At 40.0% G+C, this 27,584-nt stretch overlaps 2 long non-coding RNA genes across 2 annotated transcripts; both read left to right on the top strand.

Annotated features, from left to right (window-relative positions):
- Nucleotides 1-4,169: 4,169 nt before the first annotated feature.
- On the top strand, nucleotides 4,170-6,850 carry LOC311608782. The gene is made up of 3 exons (XR_014783159.1): nucleotides 4,170-4,711; nucleotides 5,616-5,690; nucleotides 6,760-6,850. It is a non-coding gene; the product is annotated as an uncharacterized lncRNA (long non-coding RNA).
- Nucleotides 6,851-7,525: 675 nt separating this feature from the next.
- LOC311608613 lies at nucleotides 7,526-9,824 on the top strand. The gene is made up of 3 exons (XR_014783051.1): nucleotides 7,526-7,615; nucleotides 9,459-9,528; nucleotides 9,738-9,824. It is a non-coding gene; the product is annotated as an uncharacterized lncRNA (long non-coding RNA).
- Nucleotides 9,825-27,584: the final 17,760 nt, after the last annotated feature.

Here is a 27,584-nt window from a genome sequence, read left to right as displayed (position 1 = left end):
TTGAGGTCATTTTCTTGTGTTTCCATTGTATTTGATTTCTCTGGGTTGTTTTCTTTGGGATAGCTGGAAACTAGAGATGCCATGTTTTGTGGGTTTTTGCATATGCTTTTACACTGTCCTTTAGACATTTTGCCATCTCTGTTTTTGTTGGGTAACTTCCAGAGTTGGATGGAGGGAGTCTGATGATAGATTCACTTGTTTTCTCATGATATCCATAGGCTGGAAGCTCTAATGCTTCACTGGTGTGGATGGAAGGAGGTTAGCCTTGTCATTTTGAGGTCTCACAGCCAGTGATCCTCGGTTCCCCTTTGCTGTGGGTCCTGCAATCATTCTGGGTCTCTGAATGAGCGTTGGGTCAGGCCAAGGTATCCACAGCTGTGGAGAGCCACAGATAGCAGCGCCCCCTGCTGCTTCCCAGGCACAATGCGCCTCTTATGAGCATGTGCCTTTGAGCGAGCCCCTTATGCTCATGCCTGAATTCATAGCGTGAGGTGGCGTGATCCGAACAAGGCATAGCGTGAGGTGGCGTGATCCGAACGCACCAACCAAGAGCGACAACGTGGAAGTCTCTGATAGGACCAGGCACACTATAAAGGTTCTGTGAGAGCTTTTCCCGGGGTCACTCCGGTAGTCCAGGTTCCTGAATAAACTGCGGCAAGAAGAGTTCCCGGTGTTGGTGTCTTTCCTGCTGGTTGGGGGCGGCATCGACATTTTGTTGGCCCATACGGGGAATCTCAGAACTTGCGGCAACCAGGGCACCTAGCTGGTAAGTTCCCAGTCAGTGGGACATAACTGTTAAGTTCTCAGGCTTTGAGACAATTAAGTTCTGGGACTCGGACAAAATGGGGAATTAAGTTCCTGGTAAGTGGGACATAATTGTTAAGTTCTCAGGCTTTGAGACAATAAAGTTCCGGGACTTGGACAAAATGGGGAATTATATTTTGGGGAAAGTGAAAGAGGATCGGTTTGAAGGGGACGATTCTGGCCCCGAGGACGAAGAACTAGAGGAGTTGGCTGAACGGCTAGATAGCATTATTATACCAAAAAAGGAAGGAGACCAAGATTATGCAGCCGTCAACTCCTGAACTAGAGCCACCTGAATCTCCAGGCAGAATAAGACCTCCACCCCATATACCAGGGGGAGGTAGGTCTACCTGTCCTGAGGTATGGAGGCAATTTTAGTTGCAAAATGCCCCTCATTGTTAACCAGTTTTTCAGAATGCACAAGGGAATCATTATCACGAACCCTTGGATTTTAAAATTGTCCAAAGACTGGCTGAGTCTGTTCGTGCTTATGGCATGACTGCAGCCTTTGTTATGGCGCAGTTGGAGTCCCTAGGGAGATATTGCATGTCACCCTCAGATTGGCAAAATTTAGCATGAGCCTGCCTTTCACCTGGTGCCTATTTAGATTGGAAAGCTTATTACATTGAATTCTCAGCTGAGCAGGCAGCTGCCAATGCAGCTAATGGACAACTGGCATGGGACCAGGATATGCTTATGGGGCAGGGACGTTTCGCTAACCAACAGACAGGATATCCGGTGCAAGTTTTTGAGCAAATTAATTTTATTGGCACAAGGGCATGGAAAGCCTTTCCTAAACTAGGGGAAGTATCTGGAAATCTCACAAAAATTATTCAAGGAGGCAATGAAATATTTGCCGACTTTGTGGCCAGATTAGTTGATGCCACTGGAAAGATGTTCGGCGACCCAGATACTGCAATGCCTTTGATAAAACAACTTATTTTTGAGCAATGTACCAAGGAGTGTAGACAAGCCATAAATCCATACAAACATAAATCTTTAGATGAGTGGTTAACGATTTGCAGAGATAGGAGGACCATTATCAAATGCAGGATTGGCAGCAGCCGTGATGCAGGCAGCCCAAGGAAAGAATAGAAATGGAATTACTGGTCCTCAAAATTGCTTCAAGTATGGCAAAGAAGGACATTTCAGATGCCAGTGTCCCAAGGGGATTAATCAGAATAGTCAAAATCCTCCTCTACATACACCTGGCCTCTGTCCCAAATGCAGGAAAGGAAATCATTGGGCTAATGAATGCTGCTCAGTAAAAGACATTAATGGTCAACCACTAGCAGCAGGGTTTGGGGGAGCACAGCCAAAAAGCGGGACACGGGGCCCTCAAATATATGGGGCAATGGAGGAGACCAGAGCTCCAGAACAGTGGCCAAGTCTGCGTTCTCCCATAGAATGGCAATGCCCTGGAGAGCTACTAGAGGGAGCGCAGGCCTCGACCTCTGTTCCACCACCAGACTCGTACTGACCCCACAAATGGGGCCTCAGTTGGTAGCCACTGATTTCACTGGCCCTATACCAAAAGACACAGTGGGACTACTAATTGGCCGTAGTTCTACTACATTGCAAGGCCTTATTATTCATCCCGGCGTAATTGATTCAGATTATACAGGCACTGTAAATATTATGATCTCATCTCCTCGTGGGGTGAGGGCAATTTTGCCCAGTGACCATCTAGCGCAGGTGCTCATTCTTCCTAGCTGTCATAATTTATTCCCGGCAAAAGATCAAATACGTAGAGAGAAGGGATTTGGATCCTCAGGAGCTTCGGTTTACATGGCTATGAATTTACAAAATCGCCCCACTCTAAAACTTTTAATAGAAGGACAAAAGAGATTGCACCTGATACAGAAAATATGGGCTTTCCCCTTAAGGGAAGCTTATGTTTTCAGATTATTAACTTGTCTAGCAGTCTCTCCCAGTATCTTGCAGGTAACTGGAGCAGAAGCCTGGATAGTCTCCTGCGGGAACTGCATCTCTCTATAGTGCACATCAATTCTACACAAGCTGACATCTCCATGGTCTCTGGGCTGTTGCAGTGGTTCTAGAATGCCTTCTCTCATCTGTAGGAATGGGCAGAAATAAGAACTTTGACAGTGTGTCTGGTCCTTGTCAGTTGCCTAGCACTCTGGTGAATATGCAGGATGCATGCCCGCCAACATCGCACGCAGGCCTCTATGATGCAAGCATTTGATGCACGGGAGGCTGGGCAATCTCCTCAAATGTGGCTTGGCATGATAGAGAAGAGTCAGTGACAGGTATAGATTCTCCGTTCACTTGGTGGACCAAGGCCATGACACTAATGTGCTTCCGTTTCCCCTTCCTTGGCATGGTGAGAATGGCATATACTCAGATATTGCCTGCTGTAAGGCATGTACACCTGCAAGGGGTGTAGGACAAGGTACCGCAGAGGGAGGACCCGATTGTCCGACTCTGAGTCCCCCGAGAAGTAAACCTGATTGCATAGAGGTTGATGTCGGAAACTGTCTTATTCGCTGTATGTTAGGGATGCCCACAGACAGCAGATCAGGACCCCCCTCTCCTCCTCAAAAGGACATCTTGACAGGCCAATGTGGCCCTAGGAGGATCAGGTCAATGCTTCCCGCCTCTGGTTAATGCCTGCTCTCTCTGGGGACCCAAGCTCACCTGTATATGATGGATCCATCTACCTCCTTTTCTAATAAAGAGAGGGAGGAGAAGAAGAAGATGTTGGGGACGGGCTACATGGCCAATGTTCAACCATCTTGTCAGCCTATTTCTCTAGTATAGGGGGGACAACCTACCAGGCATTCTCTGTGCCACTTGCTCAAAATTTAATGAATAAGGAAGAACTGTGGAGAGCCACAGATAGCAGCGCCCCCTGCTGCTTCCCCAGCACAATGCGCCCCTTATGCGCATGCGCCTTTGAGTGAGTCCTTCATGCGCATGCCTGAAGGCATAGCGTGAGGTGGCGTGATCCGAATGCACCAACCAAGAGTGACAACGTGGCAGTCTCTGATAGGACAAGGCACACTATAAAGGTTCTGTGGGAGCTTTTCCCGGGGTCACTCCGGTAGTCCAGGTTCCTGAATAAACTGCGGCAAGAAGAGTTCCTGGTGTTGGTGTCTTTCCTGCTGGTCAGGGGCGGCATCGACACACAGCCTTCCTGGTCCCCTGCCAAGTCCAGCCAGGGACACTGGGCCCAGACCACATGTCAAGCTCAGCTAGATTCTCAGGGCCTGAACCATCTGCCACAGCAGGAGAACTGCGGCTGCACTGAGCTTGCACCTCCGGTGGAACTGAGCACTCAGCCCAGCCTGTGTCACAGCAGGAGAACTGCGGCTGCACTGAGCTAGCACCTAGGGTGGAAATGAGCCCTCTGCCCAGCCCGAGTCACAGCAGGGGAGCTGTGGCTGAGCTGGGCTGGTGCCTCAGGCAGAATTGCTTGCTGAGCTGAGCCAGTGTCTCCATGGCACAGTGCACTGAGCAAACCCAGGACTCTGGGGTTGAACTGTTCGCCAAGTCCAGTTTGGGTCTCAAGGCACTATGTGACCCAAATCCTGTCCAGAGTCCCCTCTCCCGCAGCAACTCTCCCCTGCCACCACACCAATCGCCTCCACCAGAAGGCTCTGAGCTGCAAACCTCAGCCGCTGCCGCTAGTGCCACTGCTGCTGCTGCCTCTTCCTCTGCTGCTCTGATCCGAGAAAATCCGCGCTCTTCCCGTGTGCAGGGGCACACAGGTCCTCCGCACCCTCGTCTTTCTGAACCTTGGAGCACTCCTGCTGCCATGGTGTGGGGATCTTGGTGTTCCTGGCTCAGAAATCTGTGCAATTCCCTGAATTGTTCACTGGATCTTCCAAACACGGTCCACACTGCTCGCCGCCATTTTGGATCTGCAGGTTATTTATAATTGAAGGTAAGGTGCTTAGATTCATGTATTGTATAAAGACACCATGTAGCCTAAACATGTGAGATGTTTCTCAAAATATATGCTAGCCGTATTCGGAGAATATAGTAATATTTGGAGACTTTAAGTAAATTTTTTATATTATTTGTGGTCAAACGTGTTTGTAGGCTGAGAGTGCTTAAAATGCTTACCACAAAAACCTAGAAACCTGAGTTCGTACCCTCAGAATCCAGATAAAAGCCACAGGCATCTGGAACATCAATGTGTTTCTACTAGGAGGTTGGATGTAGAAAAGACAAATTCATCACCAGTAGCTTGTGGGGCCAATAGTCTCACTTTTATAGAAATGAGTAACATTATAGATTTTATCTCAAGAAAAGTGGACATAAAGGACTCACATCTAAGACTAAAATCAACGTGTGTGTGTGTATGTGTGTGTGTGTGTGTGTGTGTGTGTGTGTTTAGGCTTGTATACCTTACTTTTTGTCTTGGATATAGTATTGATAAATTTGTAATAAATCTTAGTTTACTATTAGCTCATATAAAAATTAGCTCATTATTTTGATGAATAATGAATTATTATGGGCTGAATGTTTTCTCTAAAACATGGTCCAAAAATGAGGTGACAAGGAAGAGTTTTGAGAGAGGAGCAGGTCATTGGATGAAAATCCACATGAATCAAATAAGGTTGTTATTGTAGTAAGTATTATGATACTCAGTAGGAAAGAGTTTTGCAATATTCTTTGTTCATATAATTTGGAAGCAATATAGAATAAAGTAGTTAGCTTTACAAAGGAGAGAGCAGAATAGCATTATATCTACCTGGTACAAACAGTTCTGAATGAATGTCTTTCTCTGCAGTGTGTCCGGAAGACCACCCTCATGATTTACTTGCTATCTTTTGCTTCCAAAGGAACTTCTAGGTCACCTAAATCATTGAAAAGGATTTGAAGGGATTGTTCTGGCTTAAGCCTGTTCATTTCCAAATGTAAGCAATACAAAAGATTGTATCTACAGATAGTTGATGCGTTATGAATATTACTTGCCTTCAAATGCAACCCAAATAGGAGGACTGTTTAGGGATTTATGATGTTTTCAAAATTTTGTCCTTTATGTGTACTATAGCACTTCTAAAAGTGAAAATGCTGCTGGAAATTTCCGCATATTGCTTAAATATATGGAACTTTAAAGCAGCTGGATATTGCAAATAGCATTGCATAAATTATATCAACTTGAATAGAGCAGATTTTAAATGACTAGGAAGAGCAACTATCATTGGCTTTTCAAAGAAAGTGTTGCTGTTTGACAAAATACCACGTACTTCCCCCAAACATATGCTAATTTATAAAATTTGGATCTGTTCTTCATGGACCATTTTTCTATTGGAGAGTTTGGAATATTTAGACAGTAAATTTGTAGTGATACCTTAGCATCTTGTACAATTCTGAGTTAAGGATATACAAATTAAGAGTTATGGTTGATGTTGTAATAACAAACAGTGGGATGAAATATACATCTTAGGATAAATGAACAATCTATTGAAACTTTTTCAAAAGCCTTAGTTACTACAGTGAAAACAGTATATGTAAAGTTAAGTTCAAATTTCTGATTTAAAGATATTTATGATGTGAATTCTGACATTTTTCTTTGATGTCCTTTTTTCCAATTAAAATGATTATGTTTTTGTAATATAAAATCAGTATACTTTAATTAATTAATTTCTCATATAAATTCCTTTAATGAATGTGCTATTGTGTGAGATATATGTGATAATTTGGTTAGATGAAAGGTTTGACATCTTGCAAAAATATTCTCCTTAATGACCATAGTAGAGATAACCAGTAATTTCTGAGAATGGCAAAGTCATGTCTCAAAACTACTTGTCAGACCTACTTGTGACCTAAATTCAAATTTTTCTTTGAAGTCAATACTATTTTATCAAAATAATTATGTACACATTTTTCCTAATTATAAAATGTTTCTTTTGCTACAAAAGACTAAACCAACTATGAATGACATTTGATTTTTGTTTGTTTGTTTTTTTTTTTTTTTTACAGCTGGCACACCTCTGACTTAAATATGTCTTTACATATTTTTTACCTACATACATCTGAATGTAATTTTATTTATTGTACCTTTAAATCTTTACTGGCCTGCTGAGGGGAAAGGTGTAAGTGAAAGTATTTGTATCCTTTGATAATTTCTCTCTCAGTTTTCCCTGTTTTTCTTCATACTTGTATGTGACATTTTCTGGTCTAAGGATTGATAGCTCAGTCCACTGTGCTGTCCCGAGAGCTATCCCTAGGAAGATGGGCTTGGGCTGTGCAAAAAGGTAACTGACAAAGGAAGAAGGAAGCATTTCTCTATGGTTGTTGTTTCAGTTCCTGCCTCCAGGTTCATGCCTTGGCTTTCAAAAGTGATTGGACTGAGAGCCAAATAAGCCCCTCCTTCTTTGAATTGTTTCTGGACAGTGTTTTATCAGAGCAACAGAGAAGCAATATAGGAGAGAAAGACTACTGAAGTACAGTTCAGTTAACAGCCCTTAATAGAATAAAAAGATGGGATAAATGCTAGCCCAGCACGGAAGCACATGCCGAAAGAGCATGATTATAAGCTCATTGTGAATCAAGCTAATGCTCTGAAGGCTGTATTAGCTCTCTAAGGTGACTGGGATCAGATGGAGGTAAGGGGTGGGAGGATCATACTTTAAAAGCAGTAGAAGAAAATGAGAAAGATTTAGCTTTGAGGAGAGAACTCTGGAGGCAGATATGACAATTGCCTTAAAAAATAGTTAAACTTTTAATGCAAAAATCAAGATTAAACTACAGCAGATGGATGAAACCACATTGCATCAGCCTTTTACCTTTCAACTAGGAGACTATGTGACTTTGTTATCAGCATTAACCTTGTCAGGTAAGCAATGCCTGTGATCACTAAAACCTAATTAATTTAATGTATTATGGCCCATGTTTTGAAAATTCTCCTCATTGGTGACCCTGGTGTTATCTGTGTTCACCAGGAGTGGTGGAAACACCTGGAAGGCAATGCAGAGGTAAAGAAATATAATTAGGCCTTGGGGATTTGAAAAGCTCAGCAGGGTTAGTTCTTTTTAGAAACTGGGTTAAGCACAAGCTTAGAATCCCCCAAATCTTGGTGTGTCTATATTCTCTTCGTGGCTAGAACCGAGATCTAAAGGATACTATTTTGGGGTTATATCATTTATTTGAAAGTTCTAAAGAGTGGATAACAGGCCATCATTTTTAAGTCTATTAACTGAAAATTATGGCACTGCGGACTATAGACTCTCAAAATATCAATAATTGCTATGGTGATTTAGATCACCTTCAAATGTAAGACTGTAAACCCCATTTGCTATTGCAACCAGCAACAGTGTGGGATTTCAGCAGAGCTATGAATTTTCCTCCACACTTTATTAATTAAATGATTGCTCAGAAAACCCAGATTAGTTCTCTTTTTATTCCTGGTGCATGGAGACATGTTTGTTTTATAATAATAATATTCTTTATAAGAATTGGGTGTTGCCTAAAGCTGAGCTGTTGAGGAAATTTTCCAGCGAATAATCAGCTAGTCTCCCTAGTTTAGAAGAATCTGATTTATAGAATGCTAAAAGTGTGCAGAGAAAAATGTCATTTGACATAAAAGATGAATTTCTGGAACAACAGTGAGGTTATACAGAAAGCACGTTGTTGTCTTTGTGTAAGCCACCTATGTAAGATCACTGATTCTTCAGTTCAAAGAAATTACATTCCTTAGGGACTGGAACAATAGATATAAATGCGGCTTCCTTTAGCATCAAAACTCTTCTTTTCAAAGAGGACAGCTTAAGGAGATGAAACAATTCTGAGCTCCTGTCAAAAGACCTTTTGGCCTCTTAAGAAGTGGATGGAATTTGAAATGCATTGCACCGACTTCTATTGCAGTTCCCTTGAGGCTCATTGGATGATGGGGCAGGGGTAGGGGTGGGGGGGGGACACTTTTCACTAACCCTAAGACATGCAGCTCTGTAAATCTGTAGAAGTATTTTTGTTTATTAAAAGGGGAGACAGGAAAGGAGTAGTCCAGGGAAATAGGTCTCATTTGTTCACAAATACTGCTAATGGGCCTGCTTTTACACAAGCAAATAAACTAAATAAAAATAATACACAAGCAAGAAAGTCTATAGTTCTACGGTGAAACCCGAGTCTATTTGAGAACTCCTTGGGAGAAAGTTCTATGGGAAATTTGAAAACAAATATTTGTCTATGATTAAAAAAAATAATAATTAAAGGTCATAATAGCATAATAGCCTGTTTTGAACCTTCCTACAAAGTTCCATTTTGCTTTTAATCATGAAAAACTTACACTTGCCATCTAAATAGCCACCTGAAAAGTAAAATCAATAATATTTTCCATTATTTTTTTTGTATCTCAAAAAGTGAATCGACCTCCCCAGGCTCCTTTTCTGGGCTGAAGTGAATGGCTTGTCATGAAGATAGGATTGCTTTCCGTTATGCGGACCGTGGAGGTGCTGAGCTGATCAGTGACAATTGATTCATGCTTTCTCACTCTCTGGGTAGAGAGTGGCTAACAGTTGGCACATGTGTAAATTGGATTCAGATTAGCCAACTGTAGAGACTCCTTGTGTTGGAAGGAGATCCAGTCAGTTTTAGGAAAGTCTCCCTGCTTCACTGTAGAAAAGCACAAGAAGGACAACTCGGGGAAACAAAATTCTAAGCTCTGCTCTTTCCTCTCTCAGGCACCTTTTTAAAGGCGAGTAAATTTAGCACCAACAGATTGCTTTCTGCCTATACTCTGTGTAAATCCAGGTGCGTGAATCTATGGGAATAAAACACGAGCTAGTGGCCCCGCTTTAAAGAGGCAAATTTCAACTCTCATTATCCTTCCTTTCTGCTTCAGTTTAACCAGGGACAAGGGGAGAGGGAGAGAGAGGGAGAGAAAGGAAGAGAGAGACCAGACCGGAAGGGAGGGAAGGAGACTGGAACACCGGAGGGTGATTAACTCCTATCTTTGCTAGGCGGTGTAACAGTGTGAGGGAATCTCTCTACACAGAGCTACAGGCTCAGCCTTAAGATGTCGAACACCACTGCTCGCCAAGATTAAGTAAGCATGGCTACTTAAATATAGAATTGTTAAGATTGAAAACAGCGGCTGATTCTATTTTAATTCACTGATTCTAATCATATTTCAAAGGTTTTGCGACTGGTCTACAATGAGTGGGACTTGTATCACAGAGTTTAGAGACTGACAATTACCGTCACTAGAGAAAGATGAATGTCCAGCTCTGCAAATTTCCCTAGAATATAAAAGTATAGTCATTTGAAAGTCTAGTGACCAAGGCTGGGGAAAGACTTCCTCCTAGTCTATGTGCTAATAAACAGGTTACTTGCTTTTTGGATTCAATTCCCTTTTTTTTTTTCAAATGAGAAATATTATGAAAATTCATGAAGTCTCCTCAAGAGTGGTGCATACATAGGAAGAAAGTTTTTTTTTTCTTACAACATTCAGCTCTGACTCACCTGGGTTAGTCTGAGCAGATATGTTTTATTCTGAAAGTTTCTGAATGCAGAATTGCAACCCAAACTGAAATTTGACTTTAATTACTTGCAAGAGTCAGGATCTAATAAAAAATAAACAAAACTCTTTAAAGTGTTGTTACTGGTACCAAGTGTACCTGGTACATTAAAAAAAATGGAGTGTTGAAAGATTTTTTAAATATATAATCTGCATTATCAGCCTTATCAGCCAATATACCAGGGTCATTTGAATTGTAAATATTAAGCTTGTTTTGGTAGCTATGACTGAAATGAAAGTTTAACGGAGTACCATAGTTACATTTGTGATTTTATTGAGAGTTGTTTTCACTGGGGACCTCTCAGCCTGTCGGATTAAAATGGTAAAGAGACCTTTTACTGCTAGAGCTTTGACAGTTATCCCCTTAGCAAAGTTTGCTTTTGTGATAATTACACCTACTCTTGTTTACCAAATGAATCGCTGTTCAGAGCTGCTTTTAACCTTGACTGCTTTCCCTTTGATGAGTATTTTTTTTTTGCTATGATGAGATGTTCAGAAATACATTGCACGTTTTGCGCTGCTCTTTTTCAAGTGATGTTTGCTCTTGGTTTTGTTAAAAGTAGATTTCCAAAGTTTGTTCTAGGGGACAGATAAAGGGGCAGGCGGGGGTGGGGGATGGGGGGTGAGCACTGCAGGGAGGATAGCAGTCATATGTTTTCCCTATGCAAGAGGAGGGATGTGTGGGGCTTAGTAGGGATAATGGCAGCTAATGTCATGATGCCCTTGGTATAGCTAGTTATCTTCAAACCCACTATGCATTATGGAGAGAGATGAAATGATTGAGAGAACATGGATGAAGCAGAAGCATTAAGTTCCACTTAAGAGGGTCAGTGTGATGAGGGAGGCTTCTTCCAAGAGCAGTAAAGATCATACTCAGACAAAGAATATTGAGAAGGTAAAATTGAGGTTCCTGGCTTCTAAGCATCAGTGATTTAAACGCCACACTTATCAATACTAATCTAATCTTTCAAGTTCCTAGTAGAAGGTCTTATGATGTATTCAGCACCCTAGCCATACTTATGGGGGTGGAAGTCGGGGGCTACAGACTTTTTATGATAGTGGTGGCAGCAATAAGAAGACAGGACAGCATTGAGAGTCTCAAGATGTTTAGAAGGAATCCATCGTAGGAAAGGTGCCGCCAATGGAACATGGGACAACCTCAGAAGAAACTGAACGTAGCAGCCTTTATGCTAATCAACTAGCAACAGAACAGAGAAAACGGCTGCTGGGGTTGTTGGCTTCAGGAGGCGCAAAGGATGTTTGCAGAGGCAGATGAAATACTTTTTGCTATTCCAAGAAGTGCTAATCAGGAAGTGGAGCAGGCAGGTGAAGTGTGAAAGTAAAAAGACATTAATGTCTGGAGACTTTCCCTGGATCCCCACAGACCCCCAGCACAATCGCACAATCCGCCTTCTCGTTCTCAAAGTAAGACTCGCAAGTCAAGTCCTTACTCTTTTTATGGTCGGGGTTCCCTTCTTGAGCAGCGGGCACTGTGTTCTGCTGCCTGGAACACTCTTCCTCTGAAAAGGAAGTGCTGGAATTGCCGAGTCAGCATGCAGACAGAAGTTACTCCAAAAGGAAATCTGAAAACTCAAATGTTTCCGTGACTGGAAAAGACGATTTTCTCTCTTGAAAAATATACTTCGTTTAGTTTTTGTCTGATTGTCCTGGATGGGAAAAGGGGGGAAGGGATTTCCATGGTTTCAGGACCTTTCCTATCTTGTTACTCCATAACGATTACTTTTTCAGGTTTTCAAATGTCGTCTTTTCTCACTCAAAATACTTTTCATGTCCAGTGGTGCCTATGAGATACATTTAAGTACCATCAACATATCAACATTTGAGTGCTACACAACATGTGCTGCACGCCAGATTTCCCTCCATTAGATTTCTTAAAGAGTTCACCTACACCTTGAAATTATTTTTCCCGTCTTACTTTCTATTTACTTCTCTCATGCATTTATTAAAGTTCTTCATTTTGTCAGCTACTCAGGCAGAAATACCTAAAAGTAATTGGTGGTTTATCCTTGTTTGCTCAGCCTCCAGTCCCTAGTAACAATGAAGCGATAGTGAAGGCCTTTTTATTCTCCTGTATCAAAATTTAGTTTTTCTGTCTTCCCTGTTTTTTTTTTCCCCAGTGTTCTTCATCAGGCTCCCTTTCTGTGCCTATCTTAAACTTTCTGCAATAGCTTTCTGAATGTTTTGGCTGTCGTGCATTTTACATCTTTAATTCATTTGTTGTAACGCCAGCCTATCTTTAAAAACTAAATAAATAACAAAATTCAGACAGTTTCATCCTTGTGGCCTCTCAGAATTCATACCGTCACTGTGGTAAAGTGACAGTTGTGGGCGTCACTATGCATGTGTCTTCTCAATCATGTCTGGAACATTCCCCTTCGAACTAAGGCTTAAACCCCGAGTTTTAGATTTCTGGATTTTTAAAAAGGTATTCCCTTCTTTTAAAAATCTCACATATTTCATCCTTACCACTCTCTCATTTTTTTCTGAGCATGACCTCATTTTTCCTATCTTACAAACAGACTTCTTTTCAAGAAGATATTTCAGGTTATTTTTCAAAAACTGTTTCCCATAACATCTATTTTCACTAGCACAAAATCCACTTAATATTTAATAACACGACTCTCTAAAATCTACTAATATGCTGTTAACATCACTAAATAGTGCTTGTCCTTAAATTAAGAAAAAGGTTCTAACATGTCCTGAAGACGTTATACAAACATGCGCTATACCATGGACATTTGTAGGATAGAAATATATTCACTAACCAATATAACATCAATATTGAACACACCGGAGACTCTTAAAGACATAAGGACTTGCACAGGTGTTTCTGCTGTAAGGCCACACAGGAATGTTTGGCTCTTCAGAAGTTCATACTAACAGTAACAAGCCTCACTGGAAAAGAAGTGAATAGATACTTCAAACCTTTGTGACTTTTTAGCTAGGGTGTTAACTAAAAAACTCTAATGAAAAATCTACAAAGGAAGTGTGTACAGTTTAGGATGCTTGTTTGGATCCCAGGTGATGTGTTAAAAAAAAAATTCCAGAATAGCAAGCTGGACAGGCTGACTTGTGGGAATTGAGATACTGCTGCTCAGGTTGAGCCCAGAACTCATTAAGTACTCACATATTTAGTGACAGAAACAAAACAAAACAAAACAAAACAAAAAAAGGAAAAACCAAAAAAACTTAAGATGAACTGGAAGCTAGGCAGACTTAGCCAGTACCTCTGCCCTCTGTGGAAGGAAACCACCTTCAAACTTAACTTGACTTTTCAGAACGTAGAGTTAGAAGAACTCTCAGTGACTGAACTAAGGGCATTTCTCTCTCTTGTTCAAAGCCGTAATTACAGTATATCTCTTTTAATTCGCTTTTGCTAGGAAACCCTGCTTGGGAACTTCCCCGATTCCCTATTGGCAATTAGATGGTGGGTGATCAGTGTTAGAGATACTCACGTGGGAGCAGAATAAAGGTGATATTGGACTTGGATGCCCTCAGTGTCCACTGATGCCCAGACTCAACCACAGAAGGGATTAAACAAGTCAAGAGAGGATAATGTGTTACTCAGTTGTGGTCCTAGTGAAATAACATGTGCTGTTGGAAAAGCCCTTGAGGTGGGGAAGTGGGTGTGAGCTCAGTCACAGAATCACTAGAATGCTTTGGAATGAGAGATTTATTGTAGGAGTAAGGTCCTCCACAACCACTGAGGTCATTGGGAAGCAATGGTCTGAGAAGAGAAAATCTGGTCCTCAGGACTCCTGTCCCTCCAGCTGATCATAGCCAGAGGTATGTACCACCAAACTGGTATTTGGGAGAAACTGCTCTGTAGTTAACAGGAAGCTCTAGGAAAAGCTGAAGCTGGCTGGCACTTCTGTGTCTGTTTATTCTCACAACCCTACTGCACTGGCCTTTGAAGAAAAGGCCGTGTCTCCCATCTGCCTTCTAAATCACGCGTAGGTTTCTTTTATGACAAACTGAAATTTGGGGTCATATGGGCAAAAGGGTCCTTTGGCAGGGTTATTGTCAAAGTCTAGGCAAGCTGAAGTAGAGAACGAACCTCAGCAAGTGGTCCAGGAGGAGGAAAGAAATAGCATAGCAGGGAGTTCTCGAAAGGCACTGAGAAGTTGCCATGTTGCAGAGAGACTGTGCCTTGCTGTCATCACTGTTTTTATAAGAAAATATTTTCATCACTGGATTGGATTCAAAAGAGATTGGATACTTTAGAGTCTAGTTGTGAACTCCCAGAACGAGATGTGAGGCAGCTAAGATGCCCTTGAAAGTGAAATTGAGAGAATAATGCCAGAAGTGAGGAAGTGAAACATTTTAAAAACTGAATTTTCTAAAGTATATATACATTGCGATTTGTCTGAGGGTGGTCTTGAACTCACGATCCTCTAGCATTCACTTCCCAAGTGCTGGGATTACCAATCTACAACACCATTTCCTGGCATTTATTTCCTTACTTTTCTTTTTCTATTTGGGTTTTTGAGACAGGATCTCTCTGTGTAATATATATATACAGGAGAATTTTCCAGAGTCTAGCCTAAGTGACAGCAGGACTCAAAGGCCTTAGAAATGAGAGTATCTCTCTCTGATGAGCTTTTTATAAATAACCTACATGTCTTTGTGCCTTTATTTTTGCAAAATGTTTATATTTTACCTGAAATACCTGTCTTCATATCTGTAGGTCTCATTTCATGCAAGACCAGGCTCGTCAAATCACCAGGGATAATGTTAAACTTTTTGACATACAGTCTCTTTCCTTATTCATTTTCATATTTCTTTATAGCACTTCCCTCTATGTTAACTTAGATGTTTATTTATATTTAATTTTTTTCTAATAGTTGATTTCTCCATATACACGCAGCTGAATAAGGACAAAGATGTGTTTGACTTTGCCTCCTGTTGTATCTCTGACTCTTGCTTTAAGACTAGGAAGGCCTCATGACCTTGGGCATAAAGAATGCCAGTATATTATCAATAGATCTTACAATGGTAAAGTGAGGCCTGAAGCAAACTAGTTTAAAGATCCTGACCTTTTAGTGCAGGTAGAATTGTACCCTTCCCAACAGATTTGTTTCTCATTCAATATACTTTGGGTTTGTGAAGATTTGGAGATGTAAGGATAATTATAACGGAGCATTTCTATCTGGGTCAATAGAAAACCCTCATGTAATACACGGTAAGAAAAGTGCTAGGGGTCCACTAAGTCCTTTTCCAAGTGAATGTTTAGTGTGTTTATAAATTTAGATAGTATTATTTCAAGTTGATGTAGTCCTAGAGTGAGTTCACATGCTTCCTACTATTGGAGATGTAGTTGTTATTTTTTCCAGAAATGAACCTGCTGTTGGTGTTGCTGAGCAGTGATCATCTATTTTTGCACACAATTAGCACATTTGACAAATGACAAAGTGACACAGAGTGTATCAAAATCTAAAGTACTCAACAGTAGTTCTGTATATCATTATTATTTTCTTCAAATGTCCTGGTTGAAGGTATAAGAAGCATAGGCTTGTTTCTAAGGCATACACGGTTACCTTTGTGGGCCTTTAGTCTCTTGTATAAAAGAATTTAAAAACAAACATTTAAAAAAAACTTGAAGACGAATTTATTGGAGTTTGATAGAGAATACCAAGAGGACAGGAATCAGTTGCTGCTGAAGGAGTTGGGTAAGAGAAAAGAGATAAAGTTATGTTTTCTGAGTTATAGATCAATGAAGCAGACACAGTCAGTAATGAAAGCCTGCATGCAGCCACAAGGTTTGGTATAGTTCTTCAAAAAGAGTTCTGAAGACCAGCGTCTCAGGAGAATCAGACTTAAGGTTTAAGTTGATGTTGAAAAAAGAAAAGAGAAAGACAAACACACATCACCAAGGATGGAGGTATACCTTCTGAGTGAGAACACATTTAGCAACTAGGCACAGCTGTGAACCTTAGCAGCCAGGCAGTTGAGTAAAGAAGGTGGGGTTACAAGCAGGGAGCTTATCTAAAATGCTGTTACTCCTACTACTATCTTATTAACGTGTCTTTAGACATACTACTTCTTGGAGGTTGTAATACACATTTTTTTTTCCTTGAGGGGCACTAATACACCCATGTGGGTTAATTCTTAGTTAAGGGACCTACAGCAAATATTTATAACCTTACACTGATTTGGGCAGGTCCAGGGGTACTACTCAGGTCTCATTCTCCCTCACCCCCAAAAAAGAACAAAAACAGCTTTGCCTTATAAAGTTCTACCACCATCCCTTGCCTCCTTTAAATGATATTTTCTATATGGGAAGAGAACACTTCACATGGTGGCACATGCCTTTAATCCCAGCTCTCAAAAGGCACAGGGAGGTGGATCTCTGTGAGCTTGAAGCCATCCTGCTTCCTCAGCAGCCAAAGCTACATTAAAAAAAAAAAACCCTGTCACAAAAGTGCAGGGCATGGAAGGGGGTTGTGACACATTGCCCCTGTTTTCGTGTGACATTTCAAATTCTAAGAAGGCCAACTGTTCTACTTTCCTTTTCTTAAGATTACTGTGTTTACAGAGAAATAGCGAGGATGGCTCCTAAATTGATTATGAAGGATGGGCTCCATCCTTTAAGACCTCCAAGCTTGGCAGGGTCTGCCTCTCGAACAGTCTACATAGATAACAGGGGTTAGCCTTTCAATTGAGTAGAAGCAATGGAAGTTTGGGCATGACAAGAACGTTTGAAACATTGAAAGAAGATTTACTACACAAAGAAATGGGAGGAGTACTAAAGAGGACTGGGATTCTTTGTTCCAGTTTGTGTTTGAGTATGAAGTCACCATGAAAGGACCTCAGTAACCATGTTCCTTCCCATGGTCAGGAGGTTAGTATTAGGCCGTGTTTCAGAATACCTTGAGTGCTGACGCCCACATGGACAGAGAAATGAAAACATTAGCCTGAATGTGTTAGGAAGAGTGACTGAAAAGCCAGCTCCCATGCCTGGAGTTAGAGTTGCAAATCAATCTTCGGCAGTGAGGACCTACCTGTATGTAAACTGATGACTATAAATAAAAGTGCGTGGTAGTTGATGTAAATCAATCTATGAAGTATGTTTCAGATGTGATTTCATGTGTTGGCATCTGTATGGAGTTTTGGGCTATATTCTTGTATTTGGTTGATTTTTCTTTTTAAGACGGAGAACAATTCTATTATTCCTTTGCCTAATCTATATTCTGCTGTGTTGCAGAATGCACTATTTGTGTTGTTGTTTTTCTTTCAGAAAAAAATAAAAGTCTAGTGCTGCAGTAATGGACTATCTATATTAAGATACAATTATTTGGCTCATGTAAGAGAGTTCTGTTTGCATCCTTCATGAATGTGTGAGGGTGCATGTATACTTGATGTGTGTGTGTGTGTGTGTGTGTGTGTGTGTGTGTGTGTGTGTGTGTGTGTGTGTTGGTTCTGGTAGTCTCTGATTGTGCCCTGATACTAAAGATGCTTTATGATTCCAAGATATCTTTGAGGTTATGATCATCAGCTGCAAGGTCCTAGGAATTATCAAAGCAAAGCTTCCGGGTCAGAGAACTCAGCTAGGGCACTCCTTAATGTTTTTGTGAGTGGCTACAATTTTTATAATCAAAATATGTATCCGTGCTGCTGTCCGGTTTAATTATAGGGCCATGAAATAGGCAGACACACTGATGCAGCTTTCAAGTTAGCAGGGAAAAAAGCTAGGGGGTTATTACAGACGTCTGGATGGTGTCCTCAGTTCCCCCTGTAGCTATTGAATCTCAGCTGTCTGCAATCAAGAACTGAGTCACAAAATGGCTGGCATTGTGTTGCTATTTCAGTTTGAGAGACTGTCTTTCAGCATGGAAATTGCGAACAATGCACCAGGTTTTTAAATGTCTATAAGAAAAAGACACATGTAAATGCAGCTAGAACTTTAGTTATAATGGCACTAAGTATAATTCTACAAAAATATTTTAATAATTATATGAATATTCAGTAAAACCTCATTAAGTTGAAAAGTAAGGTGCAAACTCCCCTACCACAAGCAGATTTTAAATTAACTGTATTCAGATAAACCAATAATTTTATCAAAGGAAAGTAGGGCAATTACTTTGCATAATATATAATTTGGAAAAAAGATACTGGATTAATTAGGCACTTCTGAAAACAGAAGATATTTTCAACCATTTATTCTGTTAAAAAAGTTTTACAGAGTTCTCCTTTTCCCAATACAAAAATTCAAATTTGCAAATGTTTATGTTTGCTTGTGTGTGTGTGTTTGTATATGGCTTTATCTAAGTATTTTATATTTCACTCATTGACATACATGTGTATTCACAAGAAGGGTGCAGTGCACATGGGTGGGATACCTGGGGATAGTTACCTTGATTATTTTTTGTCAGCATTGAGAATGCCCTTGACTCTGCTCTAGTAAGAAGAGTTATGGGTAAATCAATGGAAGGAAGCCTCAGTATTTTTGAACTGCAGCTTCCTTACCGTTCGGCAGTATGTCCCCCCCCCCTTTTTTTTTTTAATTAATTTATTCTTGTTACATCTCAATGGCTATCCCCTCCCTTGTATCCTCCCATTCTTCCCTCCCTCCTATTTTCCCCTTATTCCCCTCCCCTATGACTGTGTCTGAGGGGGGCTTCCTCCCCCTTTATATGCTCATAGGGTATCAAATCTCTTCTTGGTAGCCTGCTATCCTTCCTCTGAGTGCCACCAGGTCTCCCCCTCCAGGGGACATGTCACCTTTACATTTCAAAAAAAAAGTTAACAAATGATATTTAAAAGAGCATTGCATGACATTCCTTGTGAAGGCAGCAAGTTCTTTCTGATCGGAAAGGCCTACAGAAAGAGTAGTTCTAATCTCAGTCTAATGGGATTGTAGTGTTGTTCTTCCTTTTTATTCTTCTTTTCCTGTCAAATCATTAAAAGGAAGCCAAAATGGACTCTTGTTTTCACTTTTGTAAGAGAGAACTCTAAAAATACATCATCTATAAATGAGATGTTTTCATATTTGAGGTTTTTCTTTTCACTTGTTTTCTCAGATGGTGTTAAAAAAAAAAAAACGAAACAAAACAAACCCTCTGCCCCTTCCCCTTTTACTTTGTAGTGTTTTCATCTACCCAAGGACAGTTGAAATAAATCAAAACTTATCTCATGCAGGAATTATCTAAAGTTAATAAACAAACCAGCAAGACTAATAATTAGGCAACTCATTGGGTAGGCTGGTGAACCAGCTAAAGTGGGAAAGAAATTATTCAAGTTCTAAACCTTTCTACTTGCAAATTAGCCAAAATCAATTGCAGTTTAAGCTTTGCATCACCTTGATTGATTTTAAAATGGAGCACTTTACATTCACATTTATGGTGTGCCTTGAAGTGAAGGACTTGGCACAGGGTGTCTTTTCTACCATGGTGTCTGCATTTAAGATTCAAAATAGCTTTTGCTTCTTAACATTGAGAAAACTTTACAGAAGAATATATTTGAGGATTCTTGTCTTGAGATGGCTCAGTGGGTAAAGCACTTCCTGTGAAATGGGAACCGAAATTCAGATCCCAGAACTCCTGTAAAACACTAGGCAGGCTGGAAGCCACTTTTAATCCCAACATTGTGGGCCTGGAGTGGGGGCTAAGGGTGGGGGTGTTGGGGGGGTGTAGGAAAATGGCAGAGATAGGTGATCTGGCCAACTGGCTAGACAGACTAGCTGGAACTGCCAAGCTCCAGATTCAGCAGATGACAGTGCCTCAACACAGGTACCCACACATGCATGTGCACCCACACATATGCAAGCATGTACACACACATTCTCAGCACACAAAAACAGAAAAGGAAATATGGGGTTTAGATTTCATTTTGCAAGTAATACAGTTGTTTATTCATCTTTGCAAAAAAAAAATATCCCTTAAGGCCTTCAAAGAAGGTAAGCACTAGCTTTTTCGGAAGCCAAATATTTATCATTATGGCCAACAAACACAAATGTAGGTTAGCCCAACCCCCAAATTCAACCATGGTAATCATTTCGTGAAGTTTTTATAGTAACAGAACAGAGGAAATCATGAGTCAAGACACACTGCAAATACCCTGGTGGAAACACCAATCGAACAATTAACTACAGAGCTGGGGAATATGTTCTATAGAGCACAGATGGGGACACTGTTCTTACTGTGTTGGTTGGTAGAAAGTAGTGGTCTATTAACACATTCCAAAAGATTTCACATGTTAATTAAAAGGATGTTGGGTCAGAAGTAAAGGTGGGCAAAGAATGGCTATTAAGTGCTAAACATAGCTCCCAGATAAATTATAGTTAGACTCGGGGCCTGCAACACTCCAACTGCTGCACAGTCCCTGAATTTCTAAGCAGTTAATCATTCCTGAAGGTGGAAGGTGTGTTTCTTTCCAAGAATTTTAATTCACAGATATTTACAATCTGTAACTGATTTTACCTGATCCCTTCAGGCCAGAGAATGCATTTGTTTTTTAACTTTAGGGTTGAAACAGACTACGAGGGTAAAACAAATGTCTTTAGACATATAATTAAGACTTATAATTTATTTTAAATTAGAATAGAAGGTGGAAATCACTGGTTTCATGATCAAAGGATGAAAATCTGAACACAGGGATAGGGGCAATAATTGTAATTGTGAGCAAATTTATTTTCTAGTATTATGCTCATGATTATGCTTTTTGTTTTTAGAGTTGATAATAGGTTAGGTTTTTCTCAAGTTGATGTAAGATAGGGTAATCAGTAAAATGGGAGACTCAGTTGAGAAATGGCTCCATGGATTTCCCTGTAGGCGAGCCTGTAGGATATTTTCTTGATTAATGATTGATAGTGGAGGAGCCAGACAACTGTCAGTGGTGCCCACATGAGCCAGTAGTCCTGGCCTATATAAGAAAGCCAACTGAGGGAAGCCGAGGGAACAGTCCAGTACGCACCAGTCCCCCATGGTCTCAGTTCATTCCTGCCTCCTGTTACTGCCTTGAGTTCCCACCTTGACTTCCCCTAATGACAGACTGTGACGTTTAAAATGACATAAGCCTGCTCCTTCCCAAGTTGCTTTGTTTTATTTATCATAGCAACAAAAAGCCAAGCAGAATAGTTGGGTATTAAAGACTTTGGGAAAATGTAAATTAAGCATAAACTGGGCAAAAAAAAAAAAAAAAGTAATAAAAGCCTTCATATTTTTCCTGTAAAAATAAATGAGGACACCACACTTTGACGGATTAAATAATTGTTAGTATCTACAGATGTCATTGTACTCTCTTCTGATAAGCTTTGTCTCAGGGGGAGGCTCTCTTAAGGCTTCACCCAGCAGCTGACTGAAACAGATGCAGAGACCCACAGCCAAACATTAGGTAGCCCTTGGGAACAGTACTGTGGAAGATGGGGAAAGAGGATTGAAGGAAACAGAGGTGTACAGGACACAACAAGAAAACCTATAGAATCAACAAACCTGGGCCAATAGGGACTGAAACACCCACCAGAGAGTGTCCATGGGACTGACTCAGGCCCTCTGTACAAATATAACATTTATACAGCTTGGTCTTCATGTGAGACTCCTAACAGCAGGAGCAGGGGCTGTCATGACTGCATTGCCTGACCCTGGATCCCTTTCCCCAAACAGGGTTGCCTGTCTAGCCTTAATTGGAGAAGATGGCATCTAATCTTACTGCAACTTGATGTGCCAAGGTCAGTTGATATCCATGGGTGGCTTCCTCTTTTCTGAGAAGAAAGGGAGGAGGGGTAGATAAGGGGGAGAGGGAAGGTCAGAAGGAGGATGTGGGAAGAGAGGAGAGAAGGGAAACTATGACCCAGATGTTAATAAATTAATTAATAAAAAAAAAGAAAACAGGAAGTTTGAAATTATATATGATAGTGACAGATATAATTGGCAACTGAGGTTACTACTGACTGAAATGATAGGCTGCCACAGCCTAAATTTGAATTTTAGTATTTTAGATTTGGAACATGTAAAATATACACTGATTCATGAGTTATAAGCCATCTTTTCTGAGCCCAGACGATTGTTTCCCACTTCTTGTAGTGGTTCATGAAGAGTTTATACTTTGTATAATGAAAATGGGACCCAAATTAGCTGAGCAGAAGTTGTAAGTGTGTTACATTAATTCTAATCATTATTCACTTATAAATATTGATAATTCAGCTTATTTTAAAACACACTCACTCTCTTGGCTGAACCAGAATTTTAATTTGTAAAAATTGGCTGGAAACAAACATTGGCAATTAGCTTCTAGTTTGCATAAGCCTTCGTTGTCAAATATTTGCTCTTCTGAATCCTTATCAATGTGTGTTTGCTTGTGTACAAGGATTTGTAGGCAGCAACATTGAAACTTGTTTTGACTTGACTAATTGTTGTCATGTATTTTAGACCTGTTTTCCCATTGGCTAAAACCACTGTGTCTACACTTCTGCACATGCAAATCCAAATCTGACATCTTTGAGAGCCAGGAAAATCTCTCTCAAAGGAAGTATTTTTAGCAGATTTTGGATGCTCCAGAAAGCACTTTGATATCCTTTGTAACAATAGCTTGTAAAAACAGAGACGAAACGGAAACTTGAAACTTGCCTTTTATCCTTGCACATAATCTCTATTTATTTATTGATAAAAACCATGTCAGTTGAGAGTGGATTCCATTTTGAAATTAGAGATAAAGATGTTCTTTTTTTGAGTTCAGGCATGAGGCCTCAATCAGAACTTGTAAAATATGCATTTCAGAGGACTCTGACCAATTCAGATCATTCTCAGTGTATCACAAACTAAATTATAGCACTATTCTCTAGAGAGAGGTCTGTTGATGACAGTGGCTTGTCCTGAGGCAAAGATTAGCTCTTATGTTCCTGCATAGCTCTGCTTCATCATGGCTTTTAAAAAAAAAAATAATTGTTCTACCTATTTTGAACAAGCCAATACTTGAAGACATGGTTGCATTTGTGTAATTTATTTAACAGAAATGAATATTTGGAATGTGATTTCTTGTCACTGATAAGCAAAGTTTGTACAATCTATAAATTTGGATATCCCTGTCCCAGACAGTCTTTGCTTACCACATTATTTTCAGAGAAGACTAATGTGCCAAAACAGATCTCCCATCCTGAAATCCGGTATCACGCTTCCAGCTCCTGAGCACACTTTGGTCTCTCAGCACCTTGATATCGTCCATCCACAAAGGCCAATCTGGGTTCCGTATTTCCCCCCAACTTCCCATGCTTTTTTTCCCTTCAAAAGAAGTCTGGTGTATAAATAATGTGAAAGCAGAGGTGATAGTGGGGTGAAGTGGTTTTTGCCAGGAGAATGTGTGTGAACACCCCATGCATGTCCGTCTCTTTCTACTGAGCAGAGTGTTTCATCAAATCGTCCACGATTATATTTTTGTCTCAATGGCAGCTGTGTGTCCTAGAAATGGAGGTTCACAGTGTCAGAGACGCATGATGGGCAGGACAATACTTTTATTTTTGATCACTCCATTTCTTTGTTACACTTTCTCTACCTATACCCAGTTTGTTCAAACATAGACTTCATTACATGAGCAGGTGTCCCTTTGTCTGAGTGGAATACCCATTCTAAGCCTGGCTAAAATAAGCGTCCATGACCTCACAAGCATGGATGCATGGCATTCCCAGTGCAGTCGCCTCATACCCTAAACTCACTCTCATCATATGCGAGTCTTTCAAGTTTGAAAACTTTTAAAATTTTATATTTAATATTTAGGTTTGTGAAACATTTGGGATCTTTCTCTCAGAAGCTTTCTCTGCAATAGGCTGTAGTATACATACAACAAAGTGAACACACTTAAAAAGTATACATGTATAAGTTTTGACACATGTGTATACCCATGAAGCTACCACCTCCAACAGGCTGTTGTTCATGTTCCCCTCTATCTCAAAAACCATTGATCTGACTTCTAGTGATTAAAAACTGGGTCTCATTTGGGGGAAATGTGTAGAAATGACATCAGATAGAAATTACTGTCAGAGTGGCAAAACCCTTCATTAGTCAATGATAGTGTTTATAGTGTGTATATACTACATTGGTCACATAAGACTGTAATGGGGCTGAAGCATAACTTGATACTATCCCAGGGATATCAACCAAACACGGCATATAAAGTTGCAATGAGATGAGACATCTCCCCTCATATTAAGACTGGATGAGGTGATCAAATGGGGGGAAAACAGTCCCAAAAGTAGGCAAATGAGTCAGACAGCCTCTGCCCCATTGTTAGGAGTCCCACACGAAGACCAAGCTATACAACTGTAACATAAGCAGAGGGCCTAGTGTGGAAGACAGAGATCTAAATTACGTGTCAAAATTCCACAAGTGCTATCCACATTTTTTAAAGTTACAATGGCTTTCACTGGCTAAGAATTCACGAAGTAGGCTAGACTGGATGGTTGGTGAGTCCCAGGGATCCAGTTGGCTCTGCTACCGCAGTGCTGGATTACAAATATAGACTACCACTATTAGCTATTAGCTTTTTAAAAAATGCATGGATTCTGGTGCTTTCTTACAAGGTAAGCATTTTCTTATCTGAATTTTGATTTTTAAATTATATTATATATTTATTTATTATTTGTTGGTAGTTAGATTTAAGTCTAATTAAATTCTCTGAAAGTAGTATGTTGAAAGAAACTGTGAATAGAACAAAATTCACTGTAAAAGTTGAAAGCAACATGGGTTACGTTGAAACTATTTGTTTTGTGTTCTATTGTGGGTCAATAAAGTAACTTCATACCTTGTGAAACTCTAAAAAGAAAAAAAAAGAGTCTTTAGGATTCCTCATTCCTGTCCTATACCATGTTTAGTATACTATCAAGTAGTAGGGAGCACGGCCTTCTGTCTAAGTAAGAAGATGAGAGAAGTGAACACTTCCGGTTGGAATAATTCTTCATTTAAATGACTCCAAAATTTTGGCTTTTACTTTAATGGGATACTGCCACAAATAATCTCATTGGCCCATGAGTATGTATATCCTATATGTTCATATTTTTAAATAGATTTTTCCCCAATGCACTGAGTAAAGAAATTTGAATTTATATACAGAAAAGGCTGAAAGAGGTTCAATTGACAGAGCATTGGGACCAGTTAGGTGCCAGGATTGAGGAATACAACTGCATCTAGTTTTTATCTGCATCAACAAATGAGCACTACCCCCAACACACACTCACAAATAATAGCAACAGATAAGAAACAAACAAGGGGAAAGTACTGCTAAAAAAGGAAATCTATTGATCCTCTACTGAGTAGTGCTCCTGCACTATGAAAGCTTTAAGATGTTGCTTTCACCAAAGTCCAATATAGCTTCTTCAGATGCTATTATCCATCTTCAGTGAAAGAAATTAAGCTTTTCAGTTTCATGACGTCCCATTTGTTAACTGTTGATCTTAGTCCCTGCACTATCAATGCTCTGTCCAAAAAGTCTTTCCTTGTGCCAATGCACTCAAGGCTTTTCCTCATATTCTCTTCTATCAGTTTCAGTGTATCAGGTTTTATGTTAAGGTTTTTGACCTACTTGGACGTGAGTTTTGTGCAGGATGATAAGAATGAATCTTTTTGAGTTCTTCTGCATGAAGACATACAGTTTTACCATCACTGTTTCTTGAGGATGCCGTCTTTTTTCAGTGTGTATTTCTGGCTTCCTTTTTAAAAAATCAGGTGTCCAAATGTGTGTAGGTTTATGTCTCGGTTTTCAATTCGATTCCATTGATCAATATGTGTCTTTTTATCCCAATACCATCATGTTTTTATTACTATAGGTATGTAATACAACTTGGAATCAGAAATGAAGGACCCTCCATCAGTTCTTTTATTGTTTTATTGTCAGAATTGTTTTAGATATCCTGGGTTTTTTCTTTCCATATGAAGTTGAGAATTGTCCTTTCAAACAGTAAGTGCATTGTTCCTATAGATTATTTTTGCTAGGATGGCCATTTTTGTTGTCAATCCTATAAAGAGGGAGGGGTGTTCCATTGCTGAGGACATTATCCACACAATCCATTGAACACAGAGAAGTTGAGCTGGTGGCTGCGTGGATCTTTCACCCCTCCCATATTTGACTCTCTCTGATAGACCGTAAAGACACCCTTAGGGATAACTCCAAGGAGAGCTGTTTCAGCCTATTCTATCCTTGGGAACTCAAGGTCCTTGTCAGGATTAGCTATACTTTCCAGACACAGACGGCAGTTATGTGGAAGGGAAAGAACTCACATTTGCCTGATGATTCTGTTAAGGGGAGCTATTTTGTAGACACAGATCTTAGTTTAGATGAACTCATCTAAACTGATGAGATGATGACTCATACGAACAGCAGCGCCAATAGATGTGAGACCAGTTACCCTGTTCATCTCCTAAGTAGTAATATAGATAGTAGATTAATCACTTTCCATCATTGATAATCCTAGTAACAGGTTCCCACCTGAAGCTGAAAGAGCAATTGTCAGTCCAGGTTAGGAAAGTGGGACCAGTGTTGTCAGTGATGAGGGGAAACCTACCAGTGCTGGTAGCAAATTAATTTATGAGTTGTCTAGACGGGCCTGTCTTGGTAGAGATTTCTTGGATGAGATTTTTCTATAGGATAGAGGTTGGTGAATCTATGTTGCTTGCCCATTATTAGTGACAGTGCACTGAAGATTTAGAACACTCTAGCTAAAAACAGAAAAAATTCAAATGAACTGCCAGTCAAGAAACATCTCTTGTGGATGATGAGCAGCTTTCAGTCTGTCTTTATGTAAAACACTTGCTGTACTTTCTAGAAGAAACATAATATTTAACCTCTGAAAGATGGCTTTCAGTTTAAACCATTACACATTCTTGAGCCCTTTTACATTAATGGTTTAAGTAGGTGCTCCAGAAACTATTTTTCAACTGATTGCTGGCCATTTGCCTTGATTTCTGTTCTTTCTATTATACAAATGTAATGACCGTTTAATACTTAAACAGTTATTTCTGTGAGCTTAATTCCCATTCAAATGGCCAGGGAAAGAATATCAACACTTAAAGTTTTAAGAGAGTGGTTAAGTTATTTTCTAAAATGTTAAACTCATTTGAATGTAAGCGGTCATTGCCAGTGTGTCTGTATGAAGGTTTGTGTTATTATGTTTTAGGCTTTGACATATTTTTTTCTGTGTTATTTATAGTACTTCATTTCTGTGTGGTTTTTCCTATTCTTACTTTTCTTCTGTAGTTTATTTTGTTACTATGTGATCAGCTCCTGTGGGCCAGCCTCTGTGCTGGTTTCTAACAATACAACTTTGAGTCTGATACTGTGATTTTAA

This window comes from Acomys minous (genome assembly GCF_964271855.1).
Source record: "Acomys minous genome assembly, chromosome: 11".
NCBI lineage: Eukaryota > Metazoa > Chordata > Mammalia > Rodentia > Muridae > Acomys > Acomys minous.
This window is presented reverse-complemented; position numbering and strand designations above follow the sequence as displayed.